This window comes from Schistocerca nitens, chromosome 4 (genome assembly GCF_023898315.1).
Source record: "Schistocerca nitens isolate TAMUIC-IGC-003100 chromosome 4, iqSchNite1.1, whole genome shotgun sequence".
Taxonomy (NCBI): domain Eukaryota; kingdom Metazoa; phylum Arthropoda; class Insecta; order Orthoptera; family Acrididae; genus Schistocerca; species Schistocerca nitens.
The window spans coordinates 268,724,988-268,746,328 of NC_064617.1; the positions used below are offsets into that span (position 1 = coordinate 268,724,988).

General features: G+C 37.9%; 1 protein-coding gene across 1 annotated transcript in view; it reads left to right on the forward strand.

Annotated features, from left to right (window-relative positions):
- The window catches only part of LOC126253115 (rap guanine nucleotide exchange factor 4), a 468,034-nt gene that overhangs the window by 420,628 nt on the left and 26,065 nt on the right, over positions 1-21,341 (forward strand). The gene's annotated exons all lie outside the window — the stretch shown is intronic.

Below are 21,341 nucleotides of genomic sequence, written 5' to 3' on the forward strand. Positions count from 1 at the left end.
TCAGTTCAATTGAAAACAATTTTTCAGTCCCAGTTGAACGTGTTTTCATTCTTTTACAGTATGACTAGTTTCAAACTCCCTTGGTCATCTTCAAATCTGTGTAGTTTCATCAGCAGTCCACCAAGTTTTTATCAAAAACACACAATGGAATACAGTTCAGTTTGTTTATTTTCAGCTGAGTATACACTGACATTGATATGATTTTCAGAAATACGGGTAGTCACCACAGTACTATAGGGAAGTACACATTAATATAATCATATTTGATTTCAACAGTCAGTTTCATTAGGAAGTAAGTACATGCACTGTGACACAGTTTTTATTTTATTCAGTAGGATTAAATTGTGTGAAATGAGTAAACATACACTACAAAACTAAAAAAAGTATGATGAATATTCAGCATCCCAGATGTGTTCAAGAAAGCATTCAGTATGTTTAGTGCATTACATAGTCTGTAACAATTCAGAAACAAATTTTAAGAAGAAATTTCTTGTTGTTTTTAGGTCCTTCATGTGGTGGTAGTTTATTTTTCCATCAGAGTTTTGTTTAATTGCACTATGTTACATAATATTTTGTCATGCTATTATGGCAGTGGCGGTCTGGACTTGTTTGGACTAACCAACATGTATTGTAATACCTACAGATACATTTAAAGATTCACTCACTGTGATAAAAGCATTACCAGCCTCGTGAATAGCAATTTTTGGTGTTTTTCAGTCAAGTTTTAAGCCACTATTTTCCTTATTTCTGTAATTTTTCATTTGAGGTAGTCAACTGTGCAACAAGAATAACCACACATTCATCATCCATCATTGACCATGTAGCTACACATGTAGGTAGAGAAAACTGTGATGTACTTTTCAAAAATCTGGGACTGTCTGACCATCTATATCAGATTATAAAAGTAAAAGCTTGTGTAAAAAAAGAATCAAAACTGCATGTATATAAAAGAGTCTACTCTCCATCAGTTTTACAAGAGTTTTCCTTAAAGTTAGTACATGAAAGTTGGGAAGGAGTATACATAGAAACTAAAGTGAATAGCAAGTTCTCCAATTTTATGTCTGAGTTTAAATTATAATTTAAAGAAACATTCCCCAAAGCATTAATTCCCATTGGAACACCCACCAACAAGTAATGGATTACTAAAGGAATTAGAAAAAGTGCTCAAACTTGTAAATACCTAAACTCCATTAAAAAGGACAATCGTGATCCAGTTTTTTTGCACTACTACAAAAACAACAAAAGGATCTACAGGAAGGTACTCAATACTGCAAAAAAAATCAGCCAATGATAGGTTCATAAATTTAGCCAACAATAAAAGTAGAGCTACATGGGCTGTAGTGAAACAAGAAACAGGAACTGTGAAGCAGAGAGATACAAACACACAAATCAGGAACAAGGAAAACTTAGAAAGTAACCCGAAATAATTAGCAAATTATGTGTATACCTACTTTAGCAACATTGCAGTGAACTTACAGAAACATTTTCCAAAAGGTGCTAATTAACCAATACAGAAGCATATAGCAAACTCAATTGGGGGGGGGGGGGTGTTTTGGGGAAGGAGACCAGACAGTAAGGTCATCAGTCTCATCGGATTAGGGAAGGACGGGAAAGGAAGTCGGCCATGCCCTTTTTGAAAGGAACCATCCCTGCCAAACTCAATGGTACTGCTTCCAAATACTGAGGAGGAAGTATGCAATGTTGTAAGGCAATTACAGAACAAAAACTCGGCAGGTTTAGATGAAATCCCAATGTGTGTGCTGAAAAAATGCATAAACTGAATCAAAGCTCCACTAACAGAAATCATAAATTAATCCTTCAAAACTGGTTGCTTCCCTGACTATCTGAAGCATGCAAAAATTTTACCAGTTCACAAGAAAGGTGACGTAGAAAACGTTGAGAACTACAGACCAATAGCCCTATTGTCATGCTTTTCCAAAGTGATAGAAACAATAATGAAAAACAAGCTTTCGAGCTATCTAAGTAAATTCAACCTCCTCTGCAGTAACCAGCATGGTTTAAGGCCTGGTAGAGGTACAGAATCTGCAATAGCACAATTTACAAAAACAGTTTTAGAAGCACTAAATGAGAACAGCTATGTTACTGGCTTTTTCCTAGACCTGTCTAAGGAATTTGATACAGTTGACCACGAGAAGCTGTCGGATAAATTAGAGGCACTAGGAGTAAGGGGAGTGGTTCTCAAATGGTTTCGTTCATATCTAGAAAACAGAGTACAGTCAGTAGAGATCACACATGTCTCCAGTGGATCAAAGTACATTGAGAAACATATATCTGATCCACAATATATCAATATTGGGGTCCCTCAAGGAAGCGTACTAGGTCCTGTATTATTTCTGGTGTATATAAATGATTTCCCGCAACATATCAGCCATGGAGAGAAGATATTGTTTGTGGATGACAGCAACATAGTAATCACCAGTAAGACACCAGCACAAATGTTGGAAAATTCTACTGAAGTGCTGAGGGATGTTCACAAATGGTCTCAGGAAAACAAAGTAATTCTCAACATAAAGAAAACAATTACAATATGCTTTAGAATGAACAGAAAACAGAGTCCCTTAAATTTAAAACTAGATAACATCTCCATAGATGGTGTACCTACAACAAAATTCTTAGGGTTGCACATTGACAGCCAAATGAAGTGGAATGAACACGCTATGAAACTCTTGGAAAAAGATTTCCACAACATGTTATGCACCTAAGAGTCGTTGTATCCACATGCAGTAGTGAATATTTGAGAACTGTATACTTTAGTTATGTTCATTCAGTAATCAGTTATGGTATTATTTTCTGGGGAAACAGTGCTCAGAATTTACAAACAGTAAAAAAAATGCAAAAGCGAGCAGTAAGAATTATAACAAAAAGCAGTAAGCTGGCCCACTGCAGAGAACTTTTCAAAATGTTAGAAATTCTAACTGTTCCTTGTGAATTTATATTCCAAACCATAGTGTACATAAAGGAAAATATAGAAAATTATAGCACAAATAGCAGTTTTCATAACTATAGTACAAGAACAAGTCACTGTCTTCACCTAGACAGGAAGAATAAACATAAGACTCAAAATAGCTTCTTGTATGAAGGTGTAAAACTGTATAATAAACAGTCACAGAAAATAAAAGAAGCAGATAATGTGTACCACTTTAGGAAAAATCTTAAGTTGTTTTTGCAGGAACACTGCTTTTACACTATAAGTGAATTCCTTAGTACAAAATGATTGTTTTGTTTCACAATATTTTGATAAGGAGCAAAAATTATTTTAAATAACTTATATGTCACACTGTTTAACTACTTATAACAACAAACGGTATAAATATATGAAAGTACACAACTGACAACATCCATACATTTTAAAATGTCCACGGATGGCTAAATAAATATGAATCATTAGTTTGGTATCATACACCTATGAACAAAATGTCCTCACTAGATGTAACTGGAGATAACATTTACGTGTATAGCAAATATTTTACCTTCAAAAGTTTTCTTCTCAGATCCATAATACTAATTTTGTTTCGTTTGCTGCCGAATACTGCAACTAGCCACAAATGCTTTAAAATTACTTTATTTCAATCCTGCAATCAGTTTTGGGCTACCATCCCTATCTTCAGATGGCTAACATTTCCAATTTCATTGATGTTTTGGTTAGCAGCACATTGGCTACTCCTGCACTGCACCAGAATATTTAAAAATCTTCAGGAGCAGATGACATGCTGCTTATCAGAACATCAAGGTATCTGCAAGTACTGTTCTCATGTGTAGTTAGGACTCATTATACATCCATGTAATAGTCATGTATACTGGATCAACACAACACAAATTAATAAATAAGTAAATGGAACTGGAAATGTTAGCCATCTGAAGTTGGCCATGGCAGTTCCAGTGCGGTTATGGCATTGAAATACAGCATTTTAAAAGCAATTGTGGCCAACTGTATTATTCGCTAACAGTCTTTGACAGCAGCTGACTTCACAAGATCCAACATGTATAAGATAACATTATGTTCTGTTTCTCAAATTAGGAAAATCAGCAATTTGCTATACTCCAGACATGTTTATACAGATGATTTAATTAAATCTAATTATTTTGTGGAATATAGACAATAGTGACACAAAATGATAACTGAGTTAATACATTTTTACTTTTTAGTGGCATATTTGCCATAATGAACATTTGGGAGTAATTAAAACTGCCAGTTATGGACATAGTTTTAACTTGTCAAAAAAGTTTAACAATGTTTGTGAACTGAAACGATCTTGATTTTCCTTTCCTGTGAGTAATAAAAAAGCAAGTCTAAAAGAATAGAGATCTGTTACCTGTTAGCAAATAGATCATAGGAGAACACACACATTCTTTAGGTAAATGGCAGCAAGGCATGAGAAGGATCAGCCTGTGCACTCATTATGCATGCCTGGGGGGGGGGGGGGGGGAGGCATGATAGACAAGATAGGCTATATTTCATAGACTTGGGCTTGAGACCTGAAGTGTCCCCTAAATGGGTAATTGTGTGTGAAGTGCACACAAGGGCTTTTTAGATTCCACATGTCTTCATGTAGTCCAGATAATGATAGCTGGTGAGAGCCTGAAGACTCAGAGAAATGCTTCTAGCCTGCCTCCACTCCCTCCACCCCAAAGAAGGATTAAATTCATAATGATCAACATTTGCTACAAAGCTACTGGGTTTGAAGCATTTGCAAAAAGCAGTTAATCTCATGTAGCACTGGGTACAGCAGATGGCTATAACTCTAAATTGACAGCAGCAATACTGGAGGAAATCTAGGAGTATATCTAAAGGAGAAGTACATGGGAAATTAAGGTTTTGTACACTGATGAATCAAAACATTATGACCAGCTGCATAATAGTTTGTTTGTCCATCTTTGGAATGAAATACGTCAGTGGTCCTGCACGTCAGTGATCTGACAGTTTGGTGGTAGGTTTGTGGAGGTATATGTCATTTGATGTCTACACTGGTTATATATTTTGCATAAATAACATGGTGATGGCACCCGATAATGACCCAGATGGGTTTCATAGGATTTAAATCGGGAGAATTTGGTCACTGAGACATCAGTGTGAGTTGATTATAATGCATCTCAAACCACTATAGCATGGTTGTGGCTCTGAGACATGGATAATCATACTGCTGAAAGATGTCATCGCAGTTGAGGAAGACATCAAGCACTGAGTGGATGCAGGTGGTTTGCAGCTGTTAACGTATTTTTTATTACTACCACAGGTCCCATGAAAGTGCAGGAGAATGTTTCCCATAGTTTAATACTGCTCCCACCAGCCTGCGTTCTTGGAGTGGTACACATTTTGAACTGCTGTTTGCATGGATAACAGGGTTTGTGGAGACAAGGTGTGAACAGTTATCTAAGACAGGTGCACACCTTTCTCGGGGAAGGGTGTGGAAGGAGGGGGGGGGGGGGCAGTTGGAAGACACGCACCATCGGAGATGCTGCAATAATGGGGATTTTCTTGCAATGAGCCAATCATCTTCACAGTCAATGCCTACAAAATATAAATGGAATGAGGCTAACGATTCAAAGCCCTCCCAGCTGCACCATGGTTCCTAATGGTTTCATGTTCTGAAGACGGTAAGTTGTTTGCTGTGGTAAATACGTTTATTATTCAGAAAGGTGTTGATGTAGTTGCTGGCCCTGTGAAATCCTGCTCTCATTTATGCAATGGCACTTTGCTTTTGGGGGCTACTGATTCTCGAGCACAACTGCTTGCTGCTTAGCTCCTCCATGGCAATCCTGTTCATGTCGAGACCCATCAAATGCCGAATTCTTCCAATAATGCTATTTACATTAGGCTGCTTGATGGTCTGACCGAGGCAGAAATCCAAACGTACCTCTCTGCATCAACTGCAGTAAAGACCATGCCATCTCCTCTCATGATTTTCCCAAGTATCTCAATGAGTGGGCTGTCCAGGAGACCTGGGTGAAGTAAAAAGTGCCATATCCTTTCGCTCACAAGTTGTTGGCTAGTCAGAAACCCTTTGTTCTACAATCTGACACTTACAGTACTGTTACATCTTGCTCCGTGAAGGACAGGGCCACGCAGACAAGTGACCTCAAATTTAGCGCCCTAAGGCCAACTGGATGCTTTGCCCCTCCCTGCCGACCTTCGACAAACATATCCCCAATTGTGATGACCAGGTAGAGTATCATACAAACATTATCCATACTGCCACAGAATGTTCCATACCTTGCACTTCCTCTTTACCAAGCCATGTCGCAGTCCCTTGGTGGACTAAGACATGCCGCAACGTAATTTGCATATGGAGACATGCTCTTCACATTTTTAACTGTCATCCTACAATGGCAAACTGCATTCATTATAAACATTTGCATGCACAGTGTCATCACATTCTTGAGAATAGCAGAAAAGCTAGCTGGATTTCATTTACTAGTTCTTTGAACAGTTCCACTCCCTCTTCCATCATGTGGGCCAACCTCTGATGGCTCTCTGGGACCAAGATTCATTCATCAATTTCTGGCCTAACAGTAACAGATGATGTCATCATGGACCCTATTGATATCTCCAACACTTTGGGCTGCCATTTTGTGGAGATTTCGAACTCCTCCCACTATCACTGTGCCTTCCTCCATTGGAAACGACTGGAGGAGGCTGGGGCGATACCTTTCTCTTGTCAGAATCTTGAGTGCTACAATGCTGCCTTTACTATGAGTGAGCTAGGTCATGTTCTCACTTCATCCTGATCCTCCGCCCCAGAACCAGACAATGTTCACATTCATATGTTGCAGCATCTCTCTCTCTTGTGGGCAAGCACTTTCTGTTTCATATGTACAACTGCATCTGTGCTGAGAACACGTTTCCCAGATGCTGGCATGAAGCCACTGTCATACCCAACCTAAGCCTGTTAAGGACAAACACCTTCCTTCTAGTTACCACCACATTTCTCCCACCAGCTGTATTTGCAAGGTGATGGAATGCACGATTCATGCTCAGCTGGTGTGGTGGCTCAAGTCTCCACTGCACAGTGTGGATTTTGAGCACACCATTCTGCAGTTGACCATCTCCTCACTTTGTCCACCCATGCCATGAATGATTTTCTGTGGAAATCCCAGACTGTAGCCATGTTTTTTGGGCAGAGTTTTCAAGGTTCACATGGGTTCTGCCTTGTCCAATGTCTTTATCCAGGAAAATGGTGTGCGTCAGGGTTCTGCCCTGAGCATTGTCCCCTTTGCTATTGCCATTAACCCTGTAATGGCCTATCTCCCGCCAGGCATCTCTGATTCCTTTTTTGACAATTTTGCCATCTATTGCATTTCTCAATGGACCTGTCTTATTGAGTGACATCTTCAGTGAAGTCTTGATCATCTTTACTCATGGAACATCGACAGCAGCTTTTGTTTTTTCACTGACAAAACCATTTGCATGAATTTCTGGTGGTGCAGTTGGTTTCTTCCATTGTCTTTACATCTTGGGCATGTTGTCCTTCCATTTGTTGAAACTATGAAATTCCTGGAGCTCATGCTGGATAGGAAACTTCCTTGGTCCTCCCATGTGTCGTTCCTGGTGGCCTGCTGTATGCCATCCATCAATGTCCTACATATTGTCAGTGGCACTTCCTGCGGAGCAGATCAAACCACCCTCCTCCATTTGTTCCAGTCATAATTTTTTTAATGCATCTGCACATCCATCCATCTTACACTGTCTCATACTATCCAGCATCTTCACATCCATTTGGCCACTGGCACCTTTTACACTAGCCCACTTGAGAGAGTGTATGCAGAAGCTGACGAACTATCGCTTCCTACTGCTGTGACTTTCTCCTCAGCAGATATGCATGCCACTTGTCTGTCATGCATGGCCATCCATCCTATGCCTCCTCCTTTGATGACTCCTTTGATCGCCAGTATGGGGCATGTCTCTCTTCCCTGTTACCCCCTGGAGTTCGCATTCGGTTCTTGCTTTGGCAGCTTAACTCCACACTACCTGCCACTTTCTTGATGGGTGTGAACCCTTCACCACCTTGGCTTTGTGTGGTGGACCATGTTCACCTTGGCCTTCATTCACTTCCTAAGGACACTACTCCAGCCTCACACTATCGCCTTTAGTTTCACGACCTTCGCATGGAACTTAGCATAGCACTTTTGCGTACACTGATGGTTCTCGGACTGACCGTGGTGTTGGGTGTGCCTTTGTCATTAGCACTGAGTTTTTCAGTACTCTTGATGGAGCCACTGTGATGTTTATGGCGGTTCCTGGTCACATCGGTCTGATCAGAAATGAGGCCACTGACACTGCTGCCAAGGCTGCAGTCCTTGTACTTCAGTCCGCTAGTTCTTACATTCCCTCCAGTGATCTCTGGGTCATGTCTGCCAGCAGGTAGTGCCACTTTGGCATCACTACTGGACCTCCCTTCATGGGAACAAGTTCTGGGTTATTAAGCCTCTGCCAGTGACTTGGATGACCACCTGTCGGCCCTCTCACCATGAAGAGATCATTTTAGCTACATCGCATATTGAGCACTGTCTTTTTAGCCATCGCTGTTTGTTAAGTGGTACTCACCCACCACTTTGTTCTCAACCTTTGATGGTCCATCATTTCCTGATGGAATGATACTTTTTAATCCCTCCCTTACATTCTCGTTTGTGTTTGCTGTCTGAGTTATTGGCCGTTTTAGTGAACAATGCGTGGCCTGTCAACCGCACTTTACTTTTTATCCATCAAAGCAGTATGCGAAGAAATTTAATTTTTAGTTCAAGACCTCAGTTTCTATATGGTGTATTTTATAGGCCTTTCTCCATGTCCCTGTTTTTAGCTGTCTTCTCTTCCATTGATTGGGATTAGCATGTAGTCATTTTTAATTCCTCTCTTTGTCTTCATGTTCTACAGTTTGACATGGGCGCATATAATCCTAGTTGTTTTTGCAACCTAAAATGAAGCAAACTTCCAAATCCCACATTCTGTGAAGAGTGTGGGTGTCCAACTATTTATTGCCCAGTGGTAGTTTCACTGTTGTTCTATCACCTTCCACAGATGCTCACTACAGTAACACATGAACATTTGAGATACTCATTTATACACTCTGTGTAACATCACCTTTGTCAAAGTCTCTTGCATCAGTAGATTTCCCCATTTGTGGCTTGTGTCATCGCTATAATTATTCCCCATCTGTCTTTGATCCACTTACATGCTTTACTTATCCTGTCACCTTCTCACAATGCCACCAGGTGATATCCAACCTCATGGTGGGAAGTGGTCATAATGTTTTGGCTTGTCAAAGTATATGTCACAGCAGACACAAAAATCAAATCCGCTGAGATAGAAATTGAAGATGAATGCAGGATTGTTTAGGGTTTGGACACATTGTCATAGATGATAACAGATGAGCATAAATGTTAGTAGTAGTAGTAGTAGTAGTAGTAGTAGTAGGAACAATAATACCGTATTGAACATCTAATGGTTCATTCCATGTGTGCGAACACAACAAAGTTTCAATCTTTGATACACAACACGGTAATAATTTATTCTGAATACATGATTGATTAACGTATGGCAAGATTACAAATAAATAGTTTGCTGCTATTTACAATTTTTTTTCAAAACACTTTTTATTCTGCATGTTGCAGTGATATTTTTCTAATATGTAAAAAGAGTTTTCTAAAAGGAATTTCTTATGCTGAAACTTAAGCTTTATTGTGGGAAGAGTCATTACTATTCTGGGCAGTGAATTAACAAATTTTAATCCTGCATATTGTGGACCCTTTTCATAGAGTGATGTTCTGTGGCTGCTGACGTCACTTTTTTGCTTATTTCTGATATTGTACTGATTCAAATCATAATGTATGGTAGGATATGGTCTTCTAACAAGCAATACAGCTTTTAGAATATACATGTTTACAATGGTCAGCACACCAATGTTGGGGAAATAGGTCATGGTATGATTCCTTATATTTAACTCCACAGTTGATTCTTATGGCACTTTTTTTCAAGAATTGATAGCTTGTTTATATTTTCTGTGGTTATTGCACCCCAAATTTATATTTCATAGTTCAGTCATGAGGAAAATAGTTTGGTATGCAGTCCTTAGGACAACATTATCATTGTAAAACTTGCTCACCATATTGACTGAAAATATATTATTCCATAACTTACACACTGGAGAGTCAACACGTATGCCACATTTCAGATTATTTTGAGTGGTCAAACCAAGGAATTTCACACTAAACTCTTTTTTGCCATTTCACTACCTGTGTACAGTTTAACTTCATCATTGAGTCTACAGTCACTGAACTGTGTGAAACATGCTGTAATAGTGGCTATATTTAGGTGGCTGTCATTAAAGTATAACACTATTTCATTTGACACATTATTGCAGTGGGCCTGTATTTCATTAAATGATTCCTGTTTACACATTATGAGCATATCATCTGCATACAGAATTACTGTGTGGTTTAGAGAGCAATATTTAACATGTTTCACATAAATCAAACAGAAGAGGGACATAATACTGAACCCTCTAGCACATCTTATTTTATATATATAATGTTAGATTTTTGAACACCATTTTGTCTTAAGCAGCACAAATTATATTTGGTTACTCATGTAAGAATGTGTTAGGCCTTAAGCAATGCATCTTACACCGATGTTCCATTGTTTATTTAATGTAGGATAGTAATGTTCACACAGTCAAAAGTTTTCTCAAGGTCTAGGTATATACCTGCAACATATCCCTTGTTCTCAGTGTCACGTACCACCTCTTCAATTAACAGAACAGTTGCTATGCTAATTAATTTATATTTTAGTGATACATTTTGATTTTCAAACTCTAAATTGTGTTCATCGAGAGAATTTATGTTTCTGTTATATGTGACTTCTTCAGTTATTTAGGAGAAGACTGGAAGTATTGAGATTGATCTGTAATTTACTACCTGGGCTATTTTTAGTTTGTCTGGAAAGGTGCCTTATTCTGTTATATTATTTACAGCTACAGGGAGATGTATGGAGAATTTAATTTACACTTTGAATACATTAATACTGAAGCCACCATGCCCTGTCAACTGGAGGATTTTAAATAACTAATCATATTCATTATTTCTTTCCAGTTTGTGGGGCATAGATATGTGCTATGCTCAGATGGATTGCCTTTAAAATTATACTCTAGGTCTGTTCGATTTGTCATTGTTGGCTTTCCCTACCAAAGAAAAGTATTCATTGAATATGTTTACAATTTTGAGTTTGTCTCTTATGTACATCTCATTATGATTAATAGTAAGTTTTTACACAATTTGTCTGTTCTAAAACTGCTTATCACTGCCCAGACACCAGCAGTAACAATATGTGAAGCCTTAAAGTTTGCTTGCAACATATTTATTCCTCGTCAGTGATAATAAATCTTTAAATGTATGACAGATTTTGAAGACTTCTTTTAGTCTGATGTTTTCTGTATCATTCAACATTAGTCAATGGAATAATTTTAATTTTCACTTTGCTTCAGTGATGTTACCATTTATCCAGATACTTTCGTTTATATTTTTTGCATGTTTAACTTTTGTGGCTACAATAAGGCATGTGATATGAAAACAGTAATAGAAGTCGGCAGCAAACTGTCATGTGAAAAGCTATCACTTTCAAACCATGGTGTATCTGTTAACATGCAGTTCAGTGTATCAATGTTAGCATTATGCATAATTCTTTTGCTTATATTTTCTTCCTTTTTAATAACAGATGATGACGTGTAGGACTCTGGTTGTAGATGTACTGTAGGAAAAATGGGTTATGTTTGTTATTATGCTATCGAGATATGTTTTCATCTTCCCAACTTCTCTAGTTGGCTCATAAATGAGTGGGCTCAAATGGAATTCTTCTAACAAGAGACATAGTTTTTGGTTAATAAGTCTATATTTACTTCACCTGTTATTACCATATTTACAGAGCCATTTAAACCAGAAAATGTACTGTCACTAACAGTGAAATTGCTTGTTTCTTTTTAGATTAGATTAGATTCAGTTTTCATTCCATATACCCCGAAATGAGATGATTCTCATGGGTGTGAAGGTTCCATCCCCACCATGAGTCTTGTCTTCTCTGCCAGAGGCTCAGCAAAATTTCATGGATAGTGGTTAACCAATTCTAATTAAGTTTTCAGTGTATCACTGTTCAGTTACAACTGATATCTCGCACCTATTAATCCATGTAATTGTACACCAATCTGCTCATTTTAAAATTTTTCTGTGTGGTTTTTAGGCTGGACCATATAGGGTGATTCAGAACTACCAAGCTATCCAGCAGGCTGTACATGTTTCCATGGCTTGTCAGCAGTGGCTGTTTGTGTGGCAGACAAATGTCCGTGCACACTACACCATGCTGTGCCTTCTGATTGGCAGTCAAGATCCTTTGCACAAATTTTGCAGCGACACAATCCGTGCCCAATTCATCAGTCGACATTTGTTGACATGTCTGATAACCAATACCCACTTCATCCACAAGTTCTTGAATGGTTCAACATCAGTCCGCATGAACCAATTGTTGAAGTTTGCCAACAATGTCTTGCATTGTGCGGCAACGGGCTTTCTAGTGGGAGCATCATCTTCGACGTCTGTATAGTCGGCCCTGAACCCAGCATGCTACTCAAACACAAGCATATAGCTCATTCTCTGTCCCCGAAACACTTGCTGAATCATTGCAAAGGTTTCTGTAGCACTTTTCCTTAGATTCACACAGAATTTGATACACACACACACTGTTCTGTTCATGGCTCAATCGTAAAATCACCACACACCAAACACAGAGTTTTATGGAAATCACTGTGGACACGCAACACGCCCTCCCAGCTGAGTGCCACTCCTCGCACTGACTCATCAGATATGCAGCTCTCGTCACCTAGCAGTGCGAAGATCCACTACTCCTTCTTTCCAGATGGCAGCAACAGTCCTGAAAAATTTGGATTCCACCTTGTATATTTTTCGTGAATTGGGGGTTACAATATTCAATCTTGCTACGACAACCCTATGTTCTCTAATCCCTGTCTCCATTTTGATGCTTGTTATTAGCTCAGGATTATTTGTTGCTACGAGGTCAACAGTGTTTTCACAACGGTTTACTATTTGTGTGGGCTCATGAACTAACTGCTCGAAACATTTTCAGAGAATGCACTTAGCACAATTTTGGATGATGTCCTATTGTACTGCTGCACATAAACATGTATTTTTTCCAACATATCAAAGATAAATTAAAGTCACCACCAACTGTAACTATATGAACCGGCTATGTATTTAAAATTAGACTCAAGTTTTCTTTGAACCTTTCAGCAATTATATAATGTGAGTTGGGAGGTCAGTAAGAGGATCTCATCATTATTTTATTCCATTTGCCAAGAATGACCTCTGCCCATACTAACTCACTGGAGTTATTTGCTTTAATTTTGCTACAAGATAAACTATTTCTAACAGCAATAAACACTCAGCACCAACTGTGTTTAGCCTATCCTTTCTGTACACCGTTAGATTCTTCTCAAAAACTTTGGCTGAACTGATCTTTGGCTTTAGGCAGCTTTTAGTGCCTATAACGATTTGAGCGTAAGTGCTTTCTATTAGTGCTTGCAGCTCTGGTACTTTCCCAACACAGCTATGACAATTTACAACTGTTATACTGATGGTTCCTGTAACTACATTCTTCCTGTGTTTGGTCTGTCCCCATTGTGACTGAAGCCATTTTTGTTCTTTCCCAAGATCCTCTAACTTAAAAAACTGCCCAGTCCACACCACACCACACAGCACATGCTAACCATGTAGATGCTTCCTGCATGTACTGGATTTCCTATGGCACAAGTCAAGACAGCTGCAGCCTGAACGGTTGCAGAACTGTCTGAGCCTCTGCTTCAGACCCTCCACTCAGCAGTGTACCAGAGGTCCATAGTCAGTCTTGTCGTCTATGCTGCATATGGTGAGCTCTGTTTTCATCTCACAAGCAAGACTGGTATCCTTTACCACTTCTGTTAGACACGCAAAATCAGAGAGACTCTCTTCCAATCCAAAGTGAGCCACCTCATTGGTACTGACATGAGTCACCTGCATCCTGTGCTCTTTATGGCATCCAGAAGGACCCATTCCACATCTTGAATGACTCCACCTGGTATGCACATTGAGTGCACACTGGCTTTCTTCCCCTACTTTGTGGCCATGTCCCTAAGGGGCCTCATAATGTGCCTAACACTGGAGCTCCCAAAAACCAATAATCCCACTCTCTGTGACAGATGACTGCATCTGGCTGAGCAACAGTGTCAGCCACAGACAGCACCTGGAACCTGTTTGTAAGACTAACTGGGGGGGGGGGGGGGGGGGGGGGGAACCTTATGTGCGGCCCCCCAGGAAGTCTTTCACCAACTGCCATGCCCTGAGGCAACCTCCCATTTGACCATGGCTGACAGTTCAACCTTGGTGCGAGCAGTAACTGAGCTGGACACCAGTGAGGACCAGTCCGAGGACACGGACATGATGGGCATCTGCTGGATCTCCATGGCAGGCCCACAACAGTGACGACTATGCACTGCATCTTCAAGCTGTGTAACCAAAGCCATCACAGCCTGGAGTTGAGACTGAAGTGTCACCAACTTGGCTTGCATCTGCACACAACAATCACAGTCTCTATCCATACTAAAGACCATGAAAAACTACACTCAGGCAGACAGGCTATTGACACTTGCTGCAGAACTCTACTGTAGAGCCTGACAAAAATACAAGAACTGTGTGTAATAAATCAGATTAATATGCAGAGATTCAAAAACCAAACTACTGAAGTACTCAGGTGAGACCAAATAATTCGCCCCTGATTAGGAACTTGTAATATGACACAAAACAGTTTCCTTTCCAACACAAACAAAAACCTAAGAACTGTGTTTATTAGACATTAAATTAACATGCAGAAACTCAAGAAACTAAACTATCAAAGCACAAAAAAAAATTGTACAACTCACTCTTGTTTACTCATTAAAGTCACAAAATTGGTTACTTCCCTGTTGCTAATTCTGTTTCGTCCGGTTGCTGTTGCCTGACTTCCTCAAAAATTAATTTGTTGGCAATCTTTTTACCTCTTTTGTTCATGTACATGCCATGAGATGTGTACAGATCTCTTTTTAGATTGCTGGCATTTGTGAGAAAAACAAAAGTTAAATTTATTACAAATTGTTTTAAGCCTTTCAATTGTCTTACACTCTTCCAGGTTCACAATTGACTGTGGAATGTTAACAATTGCTTTAGCACTGGTTAACTTGTCAAGTGTCACTTTCACATGCCCAATGGCATCATTTACTTAATTTTGAGCTACATCATTTGTAACTGCCATGACAATCACACAATCATTTGATGAGAATGATTCACTATCTTGAATTGACCACCACACTCATATCCAAATGTAATGGAAAACTTAAGAAAAAAACTCAGCTCGTTGATATGTATTTTCTAGAATCATAGTGTTGCATTTGTAAAAGCTGTCAAAGGCATCAAAATATGTGTTCCGTCACTGTGGGATGACACATGATGCTGAAATTGAGGATAGATAAGCAAAACCAGACATGGACCAATTAGTATTTAAATTTAAAAGTGGAAGTCATGAATTCCATTTTCAAATTTTCGATTGAAAAGGAAGATCCACAAGTGCTACCTAAGTTTAGCACTGGCAGCAGTGCATAGATGAGTGATATGGATATTAGTGTCAGCAGTGTTGAGAAATTACTTAAATACCTAAAATTTAACAAGGCCCAATGGCACCTCTCCCAGATTTTATATATAATTTCTGAGTTAGTGCCTTTTTCAGTTAAAATATATTGCAGATCCCTCAAACAAAAATTGTATTCAATAGCTCCAAAAAAGCACAGGTCATAATCATCTACAAGACCAATAGCAGAAGTGGTCCGTAACACTACTGTCCAATATAAGTGACATTCATTTGCTGTAAAATGTAACAACATATTCTAAGCTCAAATACAATGAAGTGTCTTTAACATAATGACCTCCTCAGCAACAGAAACTCGGCTCTCAGTGTTCTCAGATGACAGCCTGAAGCCTGTGTATCAAATCAGTCATGTGGATGCAGTATTTCTTAACTTTCAAAAAGCATTTAACTCACTAGCACTCTATATTACTATTTGGATGAAGCTTCAAACAAAATTTGTGACTGAATTGAGGATATCTTGGTAGGGAGGATGCAGCATGTTATCTTGGATGGAGAATTATCAACATATGCAAAAGTAGCTTCAGACAGGCCTCATCAAAGTAGTTTTGGGCCATTGCTGTTCTTGTTACACATTAATTATTTGGCAGTTAATGCTAATGGCAATCTCAGATTTTTTCAGATGATACAGTTGTCTACAATGAATTATTTCTGGAGAAAACATGCACAAATAATCAGTTGGAACTAAATAAGATTTCAATGTTGTGCAAAGATTGGTGACTTGCTTTAAATGCTCACAAATGTAAAATTGTGCACAACACAAAACAAAAAATGTAGTATCCTATCAGTACAATATCAGCTAGTCACAGTTGGAATCAACAGCTCATACAAATATCTGGGTGTGACACAAAATGAAATGATTACTTAGGGTCAGTCTTGTATACAGTAAGTGTCAGGCTTTGGTTAAGAGATTTCTCATGTAACACATTCTGGAATATTCTTAAAATGTATTGGACCTAGATTAGATTAGATTAGATTAGATTAGATTAGATTAGATTAGATTAGATTAGATTAGATTAGATTAGATTAGATTAGATTAGATTAGATTAGATTAGATTAATACTAGTTCCATGGATCATGAATACGATATTTCGTAATGATGTGGAACGAGTCAAGTTTTCCAATACATGACATAATTAAGTTAATTTAACAACATACTTATGATATGGTTATAATAGAGGGAAACATTCCACGTAGGAAAAATATATCTAAAAACAAAGATGATGGGACTTACCAAATGAAAGTGCTGGCAGGTCGACAGACACACAAACAAACACAAACATACACACAAAATTCAAGCTTTCGCAACAAACTGTTGCCTCATCAGGAAAGAGGGAAGGAGAGGGAAAGACGAAAGGATGTGGGTTTTAAGGGAGAGGGTAAGGAGTCATTCCAATCCCGGTAGTGGAAGGACTTACCTTAGGGGGAAAAAAGGACGGGTATACACTCGCGCGCGCACACACACACATATCCATCCACACATATACCAATGTTTGTGTTTGTTTGTGTGTCTGTCGACCTGCCAGCACTTTCATTTGGTAAGTCACATCATCTTTGTTTTTAGATATATAACAACATACTTAAGTTAATATAACAACTTTTTTATTTTTTTTGTGTTTTTTATGTATTTTTTTATATTTTAAATTTTTTCTTTTTTTTCGTAATTTATATCTAAAAATTCCTCTATGGAGTAGAAGGAGTTATCATTCAGTAATTCTTTTAATTTCTTCTTAAATACTTGTTGGTTATCTGTCAGACTTTTGATACTATTTGGTAAGTGACCAAAGACTTTAGTGCCAGTATAATTAATCCCTTTCTGTGCCAAAGTTAGATTTAATCTTGAATAGTGAAGATCATCCTTTCTCCTAGTATTGTAGTTATGCATACTGCTATTACTTTTGAATTGGGTTTCATTGTTAATAACAAATTTCATAAGAGAGTATATATACTGAGAAGCTACTGTGAATATCCCTAGATCCTTAAATAAATGTCTGCAGGATGATCTTGGGTGGACTCCAGCTATTATTCTGATTACACACTTTTGTGCGATAAATACTTTATTCCTCAGTGATGAATTACCCCAAAATATGATGCCATATGAAAGCAATGAGTGAAAATAGGCGTAGTAAGCTAATTTACTAAGATGTTTATCACCAAAATTGGCAATGACCCTTATTGCATAAGTAGATGAACTCAAACGTTTCAGCAGATCATCAATGTGTTTCTTCAAATTTAATCTCTCATCAATGGACACACCTAAAAATTTGGAATATTCTACCTTAGCTATATGCTTCTGATTAAGGTCTATATTTATTAATGGCGTCATACCATTCACTGTACGGAACTGTATGTACTGTGTCTTATCAAAATTCGGTGAGAGTCCGTTCACAAGGAACCACTTAGTAATTTTCTGAAAGACAGTATTGACAATTTCATCAGTTAATTCTTATTTGTTAGGTGTGATTACTATACTTGTATCATCAGCAAAGCGAACTAACTTCGCCTCTTCATGAATATAGAATGGCAAGTCATTAATATATATTAAGAACAACAAAGGACCCAAGACTGACCCTTGTGGAACCCCATTCTTGATAGTTCCCCAGTTTGAGGAATGTGCTGATCTTTGCATATTATGAGCACTGCTTATTTCAACTTTCTGCATTCTTCCAGTTAGGTACGAATTAAACCATTTGTGCACTGTCCCACTCATGCCACAATACTTGAGCTTGTCTAGCAGAATTTCATGATTTACACAATCAAAAGCCTTTTAGAGATCACAAAAAATCCCAATGGGTGGTGTTTGGTTATTCAGACCCATAGCAAATGTTGAGTGCATACAAAAAAGAGCAACACAAATGGTCACAAAGATAATCATCTTGATGTTGAAGCTCTTTTGTCTGTGTTTGCTTTAACAATAACATATATTTTTGAGTAGGGTCCACCTTTAGCTAAAGACAATTTTGTTTTTTGTCCCAGACATGTTTCACTGCAGTTGCAGCATCATCAATGCATTTTTTATTATTATGGCTTCTTACTACATGCTGTGGTTTTCCTGCTGTGTTACATTTTTACAGTGACAAAACAGCAACTGTTTTTCTTTACAGTTTGTCACCTGAAAAATTTCTTTTTTCATCATCTTCTTCATTGTCAAGTTCTATGTATTGACTTGTCACTGTCACTGTCACTATCACTGTTTACCAGCTGGTAAAACCCACTGATGATGCTGCACCTGCAGTGAAACATGTCTGAGACAAAAAACAAAATTGTGTTCTGCTGAAGGCGGACACCACTCAAAAACATATGTTATGGTCACAAAGGCTTGTCACTTTCACTGTCACTATCACTGTTTACCAGCTGGTAAAAACGGTGACAGTGACAAATCAATACACAGAACTTGACAATGAAGAAGATGACGAAAAAAGAAACCTTGCAGGTGACAAACAGTAAATAAAAACAGTCACTGTAAAAACGTAATACAGCAGGAAAACCACACCATGTGGGAAGAAGCCATAATAATAAAAAACCCACTGATGATAATGCAACTGCAGTGAAACATGTCTGGGACAAAAAACAAAATTGTGTTTTGCTCAAGGCAGACACCACTCAAAAACATATGTTATGGTCACAAAGGTTTGTTTGACTCCCCTTATACTCAAGGAAATACTGAAAAACATGAACTAGCAGATACTTGAATATGTCAAGTATACCCCTAAAGCCTACTTCAAGAGTTTTAAAAACTAGTATTATATGAGGAATCTACTGATGTACTACTATCACATCTAAGCAGCATAAATGAGATTTTAGTACTTACATCATACACAGAGGGCATTTAAACTGTCACTCTTCCTGTGGTCCACACACAAAAGAAACGGGAATACAACCTAATACTTGATACAATGAAAGTACCCTTGCATACTTCACAATGATTTGCTGAATATGGATGAATACATTGACTTTTAGGAATTTCATTATTTTATGTGTATAATCTGTTGTATCCAGCAAATATTACCATTGTCTATTTAGAAGTTGTTCAATGTCAGTCACCCATAGCAAATGATAATTCATAATGTAGAAAAAGAATTTTAGTGTGGTTTATGTATTTAAGCTGCACATGATATCAGACCTTTGTCTTTAAAATCAATCAATGTGAAACATTAAGAGAATGGGTACATTTTTTGGAGAAGTGGAATTCAAATCCCCTCTGACCCACCAAGAATAAGGGTTTTCACATTCATATTCATATTTATTCACCTTTAAACACTTTACTTGCAATTAGTGTCATATAATAAAAGTTACTGATACATTGTATACATCTATATATACACATATTTGACAAGACAAATTGAGTGCATAATATTATATTTCTCATTTTGTAATATATACTCCTTTCACAAAATGTATCATCAAAATTCAATATCATTTATTGCACTCTCTTGAAATTCTTGAACTGTATAAAATACTTTACTTTTTATCCATTTTGCTACTTTTTCTTTAAATTTATCCGTGGGCATAGAATGTGCACTTTGGGGTAATTTGTTAAAAAATGTGGGTGCTAGATACTTACAACTGCAGTGAATCTTTGATAGTCTGGCAAACAGGGTGTCAGTTGTATGTCCATTTCTTCTATTATGTGAATGCATTGCCATCCTAAGGTCAAAGTTATTTAAATTTTCTTTGGCATATACCAGGCAACTATAAATAAAAAGCCAGGGACTGTCATTATATTTAATTCTTTAAAATGCTGCCTGCATAAGTCTCTGGGTGGTAGTCCTACAAGGCATCTGATTGCTTTTTTTGCCATTTAAACACAGTATTTGAAATTGGGCAGTTTCCCCATAGTATAATCCCATAAGCGAGATGAGACTGGAAGAAGTGTTCTACTAACAGAGCCTCTCAGTTTATGTAACAAGATGATTACACTTGAGAGTTTTTTGCATAGCATGCCTGTGTGAGTTTCCCAGTTAAGTTTTTGGTCGATATGGATCCTTAGTAGTTTTACAGATTTGTTTTCATGTTTGGGGGCATTCAAATTAAATACAATGTCTTCTGGCTTATTATTATTTATCTGTAATGAATTTGCCTGAAACCAGCTGGTGCATCTGTCCATTGCTATTGTTACATTATTCTGTAATTCATCCAAGTTGTTTCCCCTCAATAATTAGCATTGCATTGTCTGCATACAGTGCAGTGTCACAAGGTAATGAAGAAGGCAAATCATTTATGTAGACTACAAAAAGAAAAGGTCCAAGTATGGAGCCCTGTGGTACTCCTTTGGTAACCGGCAAGATACTGGATCTTTTTTCATTTATAGCCACTGTTTGTTTTCTGTTGCATAAGTAAGATTGTAACAGTTGGAGAGCACTCTCCCCTAGTCTGTAATACTGCAGCTTTCTTATAATAATATAGTGGGATACAGTATTGAATGTTTTCATAAGGTCCAACAGTTTCGTGATAATTATGGATTTATTCTCAAAGGAGTTTTATACTTTAGTGACAATGCTCTCTGCTGCCTTCACAGTTGAGAGACCAGTTCTGAACCCATACTGTGTGGAACATAGAAGTTTTTTCAATTCAAAATACTGCCTCATTTGCTGATGGATACAGTACTCTATTA